The 14,650-nt window shown below is 47.6% G+C and overlaps 1 non-coding gene across 1 annotated transcript; it reads right to left on the minus strand.

Moving 5' to 3' along the window:
- Positions 1 to 2,022: 2,022 nt before the first annotated feature.
- Positions 2,023 to 2,095, minus strand: TRNAG-CCC (transfer RNA glycine (anticodon CCC)). The gene has a single exon. It is a non-coding gene; the product is annotated as a tRNA-Gly (tRNA).
- Between the last annotated feature and the right edge of the window lie 12,555 nt (positions 2,096 to 14,650).

The following is a 14,650-nucleotide window of genomic DNA, read 5'->3' on the forward strand; positions in this document are numbered from 1 at the left end:
CTTTCCTTGCGGGCCAGTGGTCAAGAGTTCGCCTGCCAATGCAGGGGACACCAGTTCTGTGCCTAGTCTGAGAAGATCCTGCCTGCTGTGGAGCAGCTGAGCCTGTGTGCCACAACCGCTGAGCCCAAGCTCTAGAGCCTGTGCTCCACAACAAGGGAAACCACCGCCACGAGAAGCCAGAGGCCCACAACTAGAGAGTAACCCCCACTCACCACAACCAGAGAATGCCCGTGCACAGCAATGAAGACCCAGTGCAGCCAATAAGTGAATATATGTATATATCAAAAAGAGAGGCATGCAAGACACCTCTAGGGTACCTGGCACTAGGCAAACATTCAATCGATTTTAGCTATTCTTGTTAATAACTAGTATATTTATCCTACTGAAATTGAATGGGGAACATTCAGACATAGAAGACATTATGGGGGAAAAGGGACACGAAGTAGTGACCCAAGGTTATGACCAATAGCTGCGTGATGTGGAATGAAATAATTCATAAATAAAGCCCTAGGGGGCCAGTCCTTATGGCGGTGGGATGTTTTGAGAATGGCAGACAAGAAGTAGCCATGGAAGAAAAGACATTGGAGTCAGGCCACATTTAGTTCAAATGGATTCTTTCTCCTGCTTAAAATGTGGAGCTCTATAAGCCCCTTCTGGTGACAGGGAGTATGGGGTCCCACTTCATGGAGCCATGGAGAAAGTAGGGATAGAATTTGCAGTAGCCATTGGAACACAGAAGCCATTCTACTCAAGAACTTCAAAGATAACGAGGTTAAACTTCAAAGCTAACAGTTTGTCAGCCACAGACAGCATTGTGGATGTAGTGTCCCTTTGGCACAAACACAGGGACGCTGAAGCTGTCTCTCAGACCCTAACCTGTCTGTTAGGAGGATCTTCTGTACAGTTAATGATGCCTAAGTACCTAGAATCAAAAGCTTCTGCATCCACAAACTGAAGTTGCAGTAGCAGCAAATGACCAGTGTACCATAGAGCCTGATGCCCAAGGTGATGGGAATCGGCTGGGATGCAGGTTGTAACCATGACAACAACAGGTAACACTTGTTGAGAGTTTTCTATGTGCCAAGCCACGTGCAGAACCCACCACAAGATGATGTCATTTTCCTATGACAGTAGTCAGATAGGTGTCTGTGCCATGCAGCTGCAAACCCTCTTTCCATCGTGCTTATTAAAATAACTTCTCTGCGACCCAACTTCTCTGCTGCTTTCCCAGCAGCCTTTTCTAGCCTGGCCTTTCATCACCTACCCACCCAGGTGTGTTCTGAGTTGCTGGGCTGGTGATGGAGGAGGAGTTCTCTTCCCCGAAGAGCAAACGTGCCACACTGGGGGAGAACCACCGGCTCACTGTCACTAGCGAAGAAGAGGCAGGGGGAGGGCCCTTTTGTCTCTGGGTTCCGCAACCCTCCTAGTGGGTAGCAGACAGCAGCATAATGGCCAGCCGGTGTGACACTGTGCAAATTGCCTTGTAAATAAGTTGTAATGCACAGGCAACAGGGAGAGGCCATAGCTCATGGATAAATGACTCCCTGCCATTTTGGAGTAATAAACCACGGCTAATCTGGACCTCTCTGTGGGGATTCATTAAGTGCTATGGGTTTCCTGCGTGCAGCCCTGCTGGGACGTGGGCACTTCACTTGGCACTTCTTTCTGCACTGTGGTGGGGGCAACACTCTGAGCAGGGCCTTGGAGGGGAAAGTAAATACCTCTTACAAACAAGCCAGGATGAGCCCTGCAGGAACAATATATTTTCTCTGGAGAACTTGCTTTTTGAGGAAGTCTCTCTGTGGGGTAGGGAAAAAATATGTAATAATGATAATGATAACAATAATAGCTAACACTTGTTGGGTGCTTGCTCTGTGCCAGACACCATACTTTTAGTCTTTCCATGCATTATCTCGTGTAATTCCCACAAAAATCCCATTAAGTAGATACTGTTATTATTAGTCTTATTTATTTATTTATTGGGCTGCTCTGGGTTTTAGTTGTAGCATATATGGGATCTAGTTCCCTGACCAGGGATCATACCTGGGCCCTCTGCATTGGGAGTGTAGAGTCTTAACCACTGGACCACCAGGGAAGTCATTATTAGTCTTATTTTTAATAGAGGAAGAAACTAAGGCTCACAGAAATTTTGTTACTTGCTTTGGGTTAACATAGCCAATATATGATGAGTGTATTTCTCAGCTTTTGTTACATTGCGGTAAGAAATGAGCCTGAAATCTCTGGTTTAAAATAATTAAGGTTTGCTTATTCACTCCTATCTCATGCCACTCATGGACCAGCTGCCCTACACTAGCTTTATAGCAGGATCCAGGAGTAGTCCTGTCTGAGACATGCTATTACCACGGGAGAATAAGAAAAAAGCAAGAAGGCTGGTGTAGCCCGCCATGGCTGTTAAAGTTTCTGTTCAGCGTTGGCACATGTCACTTCTGCTCAGATTTTATTGGCCAGGAGGTCCATGGTCAAGCCTTCTTTCAGTGAGACAGGGAATTTTACTTCTCCTACACAGAAGTACTGCAGTCGGTGACAATGGGGAGAGAGATTTAATTCTCTTACAGGCAAGGTAGAGAAAGGACAGTAATGTAATCTACACAGGTGATTGAACCCAGACCTTTGTGATTCTATACTTTGTGCTCGTAACCTCTGCCTTTGGGCTTCCCTGGTGGTCCAGGTGCTAAGAATCCACTCGCCAACGCAGGGGACATGGGTTTAATCCCTGGTCTGGGGAGATGCCACATGCCGCAGAGCAACTAAGCCCATGCGCCACAGCTACTGAAGCCCAGGCCCTAGAGCCCGGGCTCTGCAACAAGAGAAGCCACTGCAATGAGAAGGCTGTGCGCCACAACTAGAGAGTGGCTCCCGTTCACCGCAGCTGGAGAAAAGCAGTGAAGGCCCCGTGCAGTGCTCCCCACCCCCCACCCCTAAGTTTGGGTCATGGCTCTACACTGAGAAGCTGTGTGACCCAGGGCAAATCTCTTCCCCTCTCTGGGCCCTAGCATCCCCATCTTAGTTAGATACACCTTGAAGCAGACCCAGAGACAAAGATCTGAGTGCCTATAGTTTATCTGGGAGGTGATTCCCGTGAAGCCCTAATAAGGATTGGGAACGTAAACTGTAAAAAGGTAGGAATTTAATAAAGTGTGTAATATCAAGTGGGTTATCCTCAGAGCAACTGGGGAACAATGCTGCTGAAAAACACTGGGGGAAACACATCTGTTTATCTCCCTCGAGGGGATGAGGCAGCTGGGATATTTATTCCCAACTTCCAGGCCTTCCTTGGTAGAGGGCTCTTTCTGGGGGCACTGACTCTTCTGCAGCCAGAAAAAAGCCTTTGGGCAGAGTTCTGTGTTTGTGATAGGCATCCCTTGGGCAGCAGAGACGAGCTAAAGACCCCGTCTCTGCAGTGAGCAGTGTTGACTAGAGAAGATTGAAGGCCCTTTACTTTTTGTCACCTGTGCCTACAGTCCTGCCTGGCACTGGGCCAGCACGTTTGTTGTCGAGTTGAGTCTGGGGGTGGCTAAAGGGCGTTTGCATTTCCCCTGCACCCCGCTGTGAAGCCTGGTGACCCATTACTAGCTCCTCCTCTTTCCCTTTCCACAGCAAACCCTCTTTGTTTTGCAGGTGGGTCTGTTGTCTCCTGACCTTCATGACCCCGGCTCTTCCCCAGGGCACTCCTGCTTTCTGCTTGAGTGGGCGGCAGTGGAAGGAGGGGCTCTTTTCCCCACAGACCATGCTTTCCGTGGCCGCAGGAGGCAGCATCAGTGGTATCCTGGTTTCCCTCTGGCACTTGCATACCACGCTCTTCCTTTCAACGCAAAATGCCCCTTTGCTTTGAAGCCCTTGCCGTGGCCATCTGGCACCCCCTTTGCTGAGATGACGCTCTTTTATGCACTATTCACCATCCTCCCCCAACTTCACCCAAGCTCCATCCTCTGAAGGCTGGCTCCCAGTCTGCCCTCCGCTCTGAGCATCACCCCGGGGCCTCTTCTTGTCTATGAGGTTAATGCACCTAGAGATCTTGCACTGATGTTTCTGCCTAGTTCAGGTCCCTTATATCTTCCTCCAGGACAACAGAAGCAGCTTCTTTACCAGTCTCCTCCTGCATTTCTTCCATCAACCCCCTCAATTTCTGTCTTCCTGTTCATCCATACATTGGCCAAAGCATCATCTCTGAAACAGGAGTGGGTAGAGAAACAGTGAAGTGTAGTGGTAAAGAATGGGGACTCCAGAGACAGGCTGTCTGGGTTGAAATCCTGTTGTTGTTACTGTTGTTTAATTGCTAAGTCGTGTCCGATTCTTTGCAACCCCATGAACTGCAGCATGCCAGGCTTCTGTGTCCTTCACTGTCTCCCAGAGTTTGCTCATACTCATGTCTAATGTGTTGATGATGCCATCCAACTGTGTTGCCCCTTCTCCTCCTGCTCTCAGTCTTTCCCAGCATCAGGGTCTTTTCCAAGGAGTTGGCTCTTCGCATCAGGTGGCCAGCATATCGGAGCTTCAGCATCAGTCCTTTCAATGAATATTCAGGGTTGATTTCCTTTAGGATTGACTGATTGATCTCCTTGCAGTCCATGTCTCAAGAGTCTTCTCCAGCACCACAGTTCAGAGGCATCAGTTGTTTGATGCTCAGCCTTCTTTATGGTCCAACTCTCACATTCATACATCACTACTAGAAAAATCCTGTGTCTTACTTATTAACGGTGACAACTTGAACAAGCGACTTACCCACTCTGTGCCTCCATTTCCTCATCTGCTAGGTGCACCTACCTCATAGGGTCATTGCCGTGATTAAATGAGTTAACATCTATGACGTGCTCAGGACACCACCTGACACATGGTGCTGACTGAATGACTGTTTGTTAAGTAAGTTGAATCCAGTGATGATGTCTTCTCCCTGCCCAGTCACACAGGGCAGAATTTGAGCTGATCTATCTGGCACATGAGGCCCTGGGTCACTGGCTAAGATGGTGGAAACTTCAAACCTCCAAGCCATGTCACCTGGGTTCAAGTCCCAGCACTGCCTCTTCTTAGTAATATACCTTTGAGCAAGTAATTAAACCTTTCTGTGCTTCATTTTCCTACCTGTAAAATGGGCTTGTCCCTACGTCATAGGTTGTTATGGGGATCCAGCCAAGCTGGAGTGTGTTAAAGTACAAGAGCAGCGCCACTTGATATGTATGGTTTTTCCAGTGGTCATGTGCAGATGTGAGAGGTGGACTATAAAGAAGGCTGAGTGCCAAAGAATTGATACTTTTGAACCCTGGTGCTGGGGAAGACTCTTGAGAGTCCCTTGGACTGCAAGGAGATCAAACCAGTCAATCCTAAAGGAAGTCAGTCCTGAATATTCATTGGAAGGACTGATGATGAAGCCGAAGCTCCAATACTTTGGCTACCTGAAGCGAAGAACTGACTCATTAGAAAAGTCCCTGATGCTGGGAAAGACTGAAGGCAGGAGGAGAAGGGGGATGACAGAGGATGAAATGGTTGGATGGCATCACCGACGCGATGGACATGAGTTTGAGCAAGCTCCGGGAGATAGTGAAGGACAGGGAAGCCTGGTGTGCTACAGTCCATAGGGTTGCAAAGAGTCAGACACGACTGAGTGACTTGAACAACAACTCAGTAAGTATGACGTCAGTGTTTTTCTTCTTCCTCTGGAGTGTGGCTGGCCTGGGGCCCTCACACGAGGCTGACAGTCCCAGAACATCTAACCAGGCTGGGCGTCTTGCTCCTTGTCGGGGAGTGCCGTGCAGTTCTAGGCTAGTCTCAGTGAGTTCCTGTCTTTGTTCTTTGAAGGGCTGGCTCTGCAGGAGAAATGTCCTTGGGTAAGAAGCAGGCCTGTTAACTCCATCCCCCAGACACACACACACACACACACACACACACACACATGCACACACACACAGAAGCCTGCCCATCCTCTTCAAGGCTCTCTCCAAGCCCTTCACTCCTTGTTCAGCCTCATCAGTGCTTCATTATAAAATCCTCTCCCAGTTCTCTGTCCAAAGGTCAGCATAATTATAATCACTGCAGCAATCAGGTCCAATTTCTCACCCCCCAGCGACGAGAGTGCCGTAACGGCCTAAGAGGTCTGGTTCTTCGGAGCCTGCCTGTCCTCGCTCTCCACTCTGGGCACAGCAAGGGCCCTCCCTGACCACCCCCTACTCCACATACACACACGGATGGTGGTGGTCAGGGGCTTGGCCCTGCACTCCCGAGGCACCCTTTTTATTCAAACCGCCTCTGTCTGAAACCCCCTGTCCCTAGGGTGCTCTCTGCCCCTGGGTGGGCCCGGCAGAGGAATGTCGACCAGTGTCACACCAGGCAGGGATGACAGTTCTTCTCGCGTCCTCCTGTGAGGCCCTGTCTACCGCTGTTCCTGACGAGAGTTCGGGTTGAGTAAGGGAGGAAACTCCACACAGGGCCACTGACAGCCAGGGTCTCCCTGGTGGCAGGGTGGAGGTGAGATTCTCATGGCAGGCGAACAAGTTCTGCCTTCATGCCACAGAGTCGGGCAGGCCAACCCTGCCCGGGATTCTGCAGCTGGGCTCTGATCTCCAGGGGCTTCACACCTTGAAATGCTTTGCCTGTTGAACCGTGTCCCCACCATTCCAAATTCATATGTTGAAGTCTTGATTGCTAGTACCTCCAAATGTGGTTATGTTTGGAGATGAGGGCCTTTTAAGAGGTGAGTGTGTTAAAATGTGGTTCGCGAGGGTGGGTCCTAATGCAAAGACTGTCGCCTTTATAAGAGGAGATCATGGCACAGATGTGCCCAGAGGGGAGCACAGGTGAAGACACCTGCAAGGCAAGGACTGAGACCTCAGAAGGGATCAAACGCACAGCACCTTGGTCTCAGAGTTCTAATGTCCAGAAATAGTCGAAAATAAATTTCTATAGTTGAAGCCACCAAGTCTGTGGGACTTTGTAACGGCAGCCCAAATCCCGATCCTTTATTTCCCTGGGGGCAGGTGGGGAACCCACATGAGTCAGCCCCTCAGGATGCTCATTTAGGAGCCAAAGGGCCACGGGATTTAAGTTTTGGCTGAGGAGAGATTTTTCTAGTGGCTGCAATACCCCAACCCTACTTGTGATGGAGGGTATCTGGGAGGCAAGATGAGCCATTTCTTGCTTGTGCTGCTGGTTGGTAATTATTCTGTACTACATATTTTCTTGGACATGAATCTGAACAATTTCTGGGAGATAGTGAAGGACAGGGGACCCTGGCTTACTGCAGTCCATAGGGTCGCAAAGAGTTGGACACAACTTACTGACCGAACAACATGAGTTTATAAATAAAGAAGTTTATTTATAAAATAAATAAGTTTATAAAATAAATAAGTTTATTTTTTCTGTGCAGGGTGCTGTGCCCATCTTTTCATGGTCGTCGTCTGTTTTGTCTTAACAGCAATCCAGTGAGGCAGACTTTATTCCGAGTCCCATTTCTTGAGCATTTCAAAGATATTTATTTATTTTATTTTTGTCTGTGTCGGGCCTTAGTTGCGGCACGGGGATCTTCGTTGCCGTGCACTTGCTTAGTTGCCCCGTGACACATAGTATCTTAGTTCCCTGCCCAGGGATCGAACCTGAGTCCCCTACATTGGAAGGGGAATGAATTCTTAACCACTGGACCACCAGGGAAGTCCCTCGAGTCTTGTGTTTTTTTTGAGGAGAAGGAAATTAAACCTCCTCAAAGGAGGAAAAGAGGTTAAGATGCTGGAGAGCTCATATCTAGGGAGTACAGGGCTGGTATTTGAACACAGGTTTGTCTGAGGCCAGAGTCCTGGCTGATCAGGAACTATGTTCCTGGGACTTTGAGAAGTCTTAGCCCTCACTCCTGCTCTCCACACACAAAACTCCCTTCAGGTGTCCTGTCTGTGTTAATTTTGCTTTTATTTCCTGGGACCACCAAGAGAAAGGGCCACTTACTGGCTCTAATGCTCTGGTCTTTTTGTAGACCATCCTTATGGGAAGAGAAAGTGATAGTCACTCAGTGGCGTCCGACTCTTTGAGACCGACCCCACGGATTGTAGCTGCCTACCCCTCTGTCCATGGGGTTCTCTGGGCAAGAATACTGAAGTGGGTTGCCCTTTCCTTCTCTGGGGGATCTTCCCGACTCAGGGATTGAAGCCAGGTCTCCTGCATTGCAGGCAGTCTCTTTACCGAGTGAGCCATCAGGGAAGACCCATCCTTATGGGAGGCATCCTTTAAGATGCTGCCCGAGGATCTCTGCCTCCAGGTGTTCACGTCCTTGTGTGGTTCCCTCCCGCCTGCTGAGTGTGGGCCAGACCTATAACCTACTGACTCACGTCAGGTAACAAACAGCATGTAGCAAAAGAGATGGCCTGTCACTTCTGAGATCACGATATAAAATGACTGTGCCAGGGACTTCCCTGGTGGTCCAGTGGTTAGGACTCCAAGTTTCCATTCACGGGAGAATGGGTTTGATCCCTGGACGGGGAACTAAGATCCCACATGTCGTGTGGAGTGGTCAAAAAATAAAAATAAAATAAAAAGAGTGAGGTAACTGTTGCTGAGCACTGTGATGTACTAAACTTTTCACTTAGGTTACCTTCTTTATTTCTCATGCACAACTCTGCGCAGTATTCCCACCTATGTGAAAGTGAAGTGAAGTCGCTCAGTCGTGTCCGACTCCTTGTGACCCCATGGACTGGGGCCTACCAGGCTCCTCTGTCCATGGGATTTTCCAGGCAATAGTACTAGAGTGGATTGCCATTTCCTTCTCCAGTGGATCTTCCCTACCCAGGGATCGAACGCAGGTCTCCCGCATTGTAGACAGTCGCTTTACCGTCTGAGCCACCAGGGAGGTCTACACCCTATGTATGTGTGTACCACCTATACAGGTGTGAAGGATAAAGGGAGAAATCCCAGTAAGCGATACATGGTTTTTTTTAAATAAAGGCTGTGACTTTTGGATGCTTGCTTTCTCTTGCTTGCTCCGAGGGAAGCCAGCTACCATGTTCTGTCCCAAGGAGAGACCCACATTCAAGGAGCTGAGGGAGGCCTCTAGCCAGTGGGCAGTTGAGGGAGCGTGAAAATGGTTCCTCTTGCACTGGAGCCTTCAGGTGAGGTGATGACCTGCGGAGGCATTTTGATCGCAGCCTTGTGAGAGGACCTGAAAAGACCCAGCTATAACAGTGTCAGATTTTATTTTTTTGGGTTCCAAAATCACAGCAGATGGTGATTGCAGCCATGAAATTAAAAGATGCTTACTCCTTGGAAGGAAAGTTATGACCAACCTAGATAGCATATTGAAAAGCAGAGATATTACTTTGCCAACAAAGGTCCATTTAGTCAAGGCTATGGTTTTTCCAGTGGTCATGTATGGATGTGAGAGTTGGAGTGTGAAGAAAGCTGAGTGCCGAAAAATTGATGCTTTTGAACTGTGGTGTTGAAGAAGACTCTTGAGAGTCCCTTGGACTGCAAGGAGATCCAACCAGTCCATTCTAAAGGAGATCAGTCCTGGGTGTTCATTGCAAGGACTGATGCTAAAGCTGAAACTCCAATACTTTGGCCACCTCATGTGAAGAGTTGAGTCATTGGAAAAGACTCTGATGCTGAGAGGGATTGGGGGCAGGAGGAGAAGGGGACGACAGAGGATGAGATGGCTGGATGGCATGACCGACTCGATGGACATGAATTTGAGTAAACTCTGGGAGTTGGTGATGGACAAGGAGGCCTGGCGTGCTGCGATTGATGGGGTCACAAAGAGTCGGACATGACTGAGTGACTGAACTGAGCTGAGCTGATGCCACATCCTGGCTCCTGCCCCGCAGTGATTGTAACATAATAGAGCTGCTGCCTGTTGTTGCAGCAATAGTTAACAAATATACATCCCTTCCTTCAGCTCTCCTAATGGGACTGAAGAAGGTGCAGTTCTTTGTTTTTTTTGTCTTTCTTTTAAGAGGTTTTTTGTTTTTGTCTTTATTTCATTTGTTACTGTATTGCCTCTGTTTTATGTTTTGGTTTTCTGGCCGTGAGGCATGTAGAATCTTAGCTCCCTGACCAGGGATCGAAACTGCACTCCCTGCATTGGAAGGTGAAGTCTTAACTACTGGCCTGTCAGGGAAGTCCCACTGTTTTTTTTTTAAACACCCACTAAGTTTGGGCTCTCTTATCATGGGGGTGGCCTGGAGCTGTGCAGGGTGTCTGCTGCCTAGCCCACCACAGCTGGCCAGAGTGGCTGAGGGGTACGGGAAAAGGACTCAACGCCTGTCCTTCTGTGGTGATCCACCTAGTCCTGGTCTCAAGTCCTTCCCCTCCGCTTTCTCCACTGCCTCACCCTGGCAGTCTGTCCTGCTCATACGAATGCCCACTTTGTTGTTGTTGTTGGCGGTGAGGTACATTAGCAGGGAGTTAGCAGAACCCAACAGAGCTAGCGGTGGAGGGGTAAACAGCACGGGTGAGCTCCCCTAAAGGGGCAGCCTCATCGAAACCCTGGGAGATGCTGGGGGCCTCCGCTGGGTCTCCCAGGAGCCTGTGTATTTGCGTGTGACCTGGTGGTCACGGCACAGGTGGCCCCTGCGCTATGTGAGGAAAGTGCTATACTGGTGACTAGCCTTGTAGAATAGCTTCCATACCCCCGGCTCTGCTGCTGTGTGGCTTCTAAGCCAAGGGCAGAGGTCAGTGTCAGTGGCTTTGCCAGGCGTGGACATCGCTCTAGCAGACCCCGCTCGGCAGCTAGAGACAGAGCTAAGCCAGGAGGTAGCCGCGATGACTGGATATATTTCTCAGGGACACCCCTAATACAGAGGAGATCTTGAGGGCTTAAATGTCCTTTGGTAGTGTATACAGTCAAAGCAAGAGAAATACCCCAGGTGGTGAGACTGTGACCCACTTTTACAACCAGACTGGTGTGGCCTAGAGTTTTGGTAAATATTAAATGTTTGTAAAGACAGCTCACTGACCATTTGCTATGAATGTAGTGCGATCAGGCAATGTGTTACTACTTGGCACTAAGACATTTAATCCTCATAACAAACTCTACACAGGAGGGCTCTTCTCAATCTCCTTTAAAGAGGTTTAGAGAGTTAAAGTAACTTGTACAAGGTCACTGACCCAGGAAGTGAGAACATGTCCCAATAAACCCGATGTCTGGCTTGAAAGTCCATGTGCACAACGGCTTGGCAGCCATCTATCCATCCCCAGGAAGACTGACAGCTGGAAGCAGTGTGTGCATAGACTCATGGTTTGAATGGTAGTAATACACCTACTATGTGCCAGCATTGTGCAGTTCACATAGTTCATTTAATCATTAAATAAGGCTCGAGGTAGTTAGCAATAGCTGCCTTTTGCAGATAAAGAAACTAACACAGAAAGTTCAGGTCATTTGGTCATAGTAGCACACTAATGTACAGCTTGGGTTCATATTCAGGCTGTTTGGCATAAAACCCCTCTCTCTTTCCAGCCTCATGTTAGAGGAAACAGCAGGGAATCTATGGAGAGGTTTGTTGTGAGCCTCAAATCACCTGACTGATTGCATTTGGCTTTCCAGAAGCACCTTGGGGGTGCACCAAGGCAGGGTCCAGGCATCATGCCCATGGTGTGGATAGGAGGCTTCCCTGAGCACGAACACCCTGCCCACTTGTGGGAGGGCTGAGCTGGTTCCGTTTCCTCTTTATTGATGCAGAGTGAATTGAAGGTTATTGCAATGAATAATAAATGAGCTATCATAGCAGAGCCGATTATTCCAAAGTGTTACCGATGTTTGTGTTGATAAAAATGAATAAATGGCTGAGAGTTTGCAGGGAATGGAAGAGAAAAGACATAAAGGGGAAATTCATATGTGTGCCTCTGCTAGTTAGAAACAATGAGTCTTGAAACAGAGGCAGTCAGAGAATGGGATGAAGCAGCTCTGTGATTTGTTACATAGGGAAAACAGTGACAGAATCTTTCATCTCTGACCATGTTGGCTGCAAAGAGGTAATAGACATTGGCTTCGAGCAGTGGAGATAAGAGACCAAGAGAAAAATAAAGTTCAGAACAGTGAATATGAGAGCCAAATCGTTGCTTGGTTTTTCTTACTGGGAGACAAGATGCAGAGGAAGGCGCAGCCATTTCAGGGTTCTCTGCAGATAGAGGAGAGGACCTTACTGGTCTCAGATGTAGGGGAGGGTTACTCCCTGGATCAGAGCCAAGGTCAGATGCAGGAGGATTATGCAAAGCCAGATTCAGTGGAGGGGATCATAGAGTTGCTTCTTCATGCTCATGGCTCTAATCCAGCTATTTGCAGCCTCTTCCTGCTTTTTTTTTTCTTGCTGAGATAGATTCCCAGATTCAGTTCCTGAAAAACTGGCCACAACTATTCCTCTTTCTTTCCTACTCAAAAGGCAAGCCATAATCCAGAAGAGTGAGAATGATGCTATGTCCATGGTACGCAAACTGTGTGCCAGGGTGCTACAGAGCACCACAGCAAACTCGGGAGAGGGTGTACCTTGGGATATTTTAAATGTTTTGAGGGAAATTTGACATCCTCGGGACATCATGCTAACCACCAGCTCAAGGAGACCCACAGTTTCAATGTTAGTTCGTGCTACATTCCTTTCCATGACATCATATCTTTGCAAAGCTGGGTTTTCCGCTGCTGTGATTAAAAATCAAATATGATGTGTAGCGAGCAGTGAGGATTGTGGCCTCCAGTCAGATTCATAAATTTGAGAAGTTGTGCAGTGCTCAACAGCTACACATGTTCCATTACTAAGTGAAGTTACTTGAGAATGAAGCACAAAAAAATGCATTTTTTCTATCAATTTATGTACAATAAAAAATTAGTTACTAACTTAGGACATAAAATCTTATTAAGTTTGGCCCTAACAATTAAATAAATAATTGTTAGGCATTTTTATTAGCCTAGTGCTCCCATGAAAAAATTACAGAATTAAAGATTCTGTTGGCAACAAAAATTTTGGGAAATTCTGTGTCAAGTTATCGATCAAGTCTTAGCGGGAAGCCAATGGCACATTCTAACTTGGTAATTTGAAGAGAATGTAAGAAAAGAGCTCATTCCAGAGGTGTGGGCAATGCGTAGAGAAATCAGAAGGAATAGGCAGTATTCTGAGGTCACAAAGGGGGAGGAGGGTTGTCCCCTGGCGGTCCGGTTGTTAGGACTCTGTGCATCCACTGCTGTGGGCATGGGTCAATCCCTAGTCTGGGAACGAATATCACACACTGTGCAGTGTGGCCAAGATAAAAAAAAAAAGAAAAAAGAAAGGAAGAAAGGGAGAGGAGGATGGGGAAATTGAGAGGAAGGAGGGAGGGACTGGGTATCACAGCTGCAGATAGAGAGGGTTGTTGGGAGAGGCACACCTGCAAATGATGTGCTCAGTTTCAGCTGTCTGCATGGAGGGACCTGGGAAAAGAAATGTCCTTTCCTCACCCTTACCCATCCCTCCCAATTCCCGCAGGTGCTCCCCACTGGCCACACGCAACCAGTAGTCAGGGGACAAGGGCACCTCTTCATAGCACCATAGAAATCACAGAAGGAGGTGGCAGAAGGTAGAGACTAGCGGTGAGGGGCACATAGGAGCCGTCTGATATGTGCTATTATGGGGCAAAATTGGAAACTGCTCTTTAAAAAAATTAAAAAAAAAATATTTGGCTGCACCAGGTCTTAGCTGCAGCACGCAGAATCTTTGATCTTTGTTCTATCATGCAGGATCTTTAGTTGAGGCATGTGAACTCTTTCTTAGTCGCAGCATGTTGGATCTAGTTTCCTGACCAGGGATAGAACATGGGCCTCCTGCATTGAGAGCATGGAGTCTTAGCCACTGGATCATCAGGGAAGTCCCAAGTTGCTCTTGTTTATACAAATATAAAGATTCCTTCTCAAAATTGTGGAATTCATTAGAACTACAATGAGCATTTATCAAGAACTTTGCTGTGTGTGCTGCTGAGTTAAGCACCTGACACGCATTCTTTCATCTTATCTGTCATCAGCCTTCCCAAGTAGGTTGTATTATTCTCTTTCTTCAACATGGACCCTATAGCCAACACGTGGTAGAGTTATCATGAAGAAGTGAGAAAATACATTAAAGCCACTTTGTCTGTTGTATGCACAGTGGGGCTCAGTTTTCATGTAAAATCTTTCCAACAGAGAAGAGAAATATGGGCCAACGAACCTAAAGGTATTCTTTTCTTTGGAAGTTGCATTTCCCAGTGAAAATTAATAAAAGAGAGCATCTGGCCTCTGTGAGTTACACACATATGGTTGAATCCTCCAGAATCCAGTCTCTTTTGCATTTCTCATCCTGCAGGGCTGTGGACTGAGTCAACACCATAGTGGCCTTATTAAGGTGCCATGTCACAGAGCTCAACCTGCAGTACTGGCCTGGCACAGTTGCACTATCCTGGTGGTTCTCAAACTGTGCCCAGGTTCCTAAAATCCTGATCAAATGTTTCCCGAAATAGGTGGCCCGTAGTTAGGTCTGGAAGGACAAAGGGGATATGTGTGAGCAGAGGAGGAAAGGGAGGCATTCAAAGGTTGATTAACAAATAGGCAAGAAGGGAGTGGCTTTCAAATTGTAAAGTCAGGCAGAAATTAACTCAAAATAAATTAAAGACAAACATAAGACCTAAAACTGTAAAATTCCTAGACGAAAACACAGGAGAAAAG

Source organism: Capricornis sumatraensis, chromosome 15 (assembly GCF_032405125.1).
Source record: "Capricornis sumatraensis isolate serow.1 chromosome 15, serow.2, whole genome shotgun sequence".
Taxonomy (NCBI): Eukaryota; Metazoa; Chordata; class Mammalia; order Artiodactyla; family Bovidae; genus Capricornis; species Capricornis sumatraensis.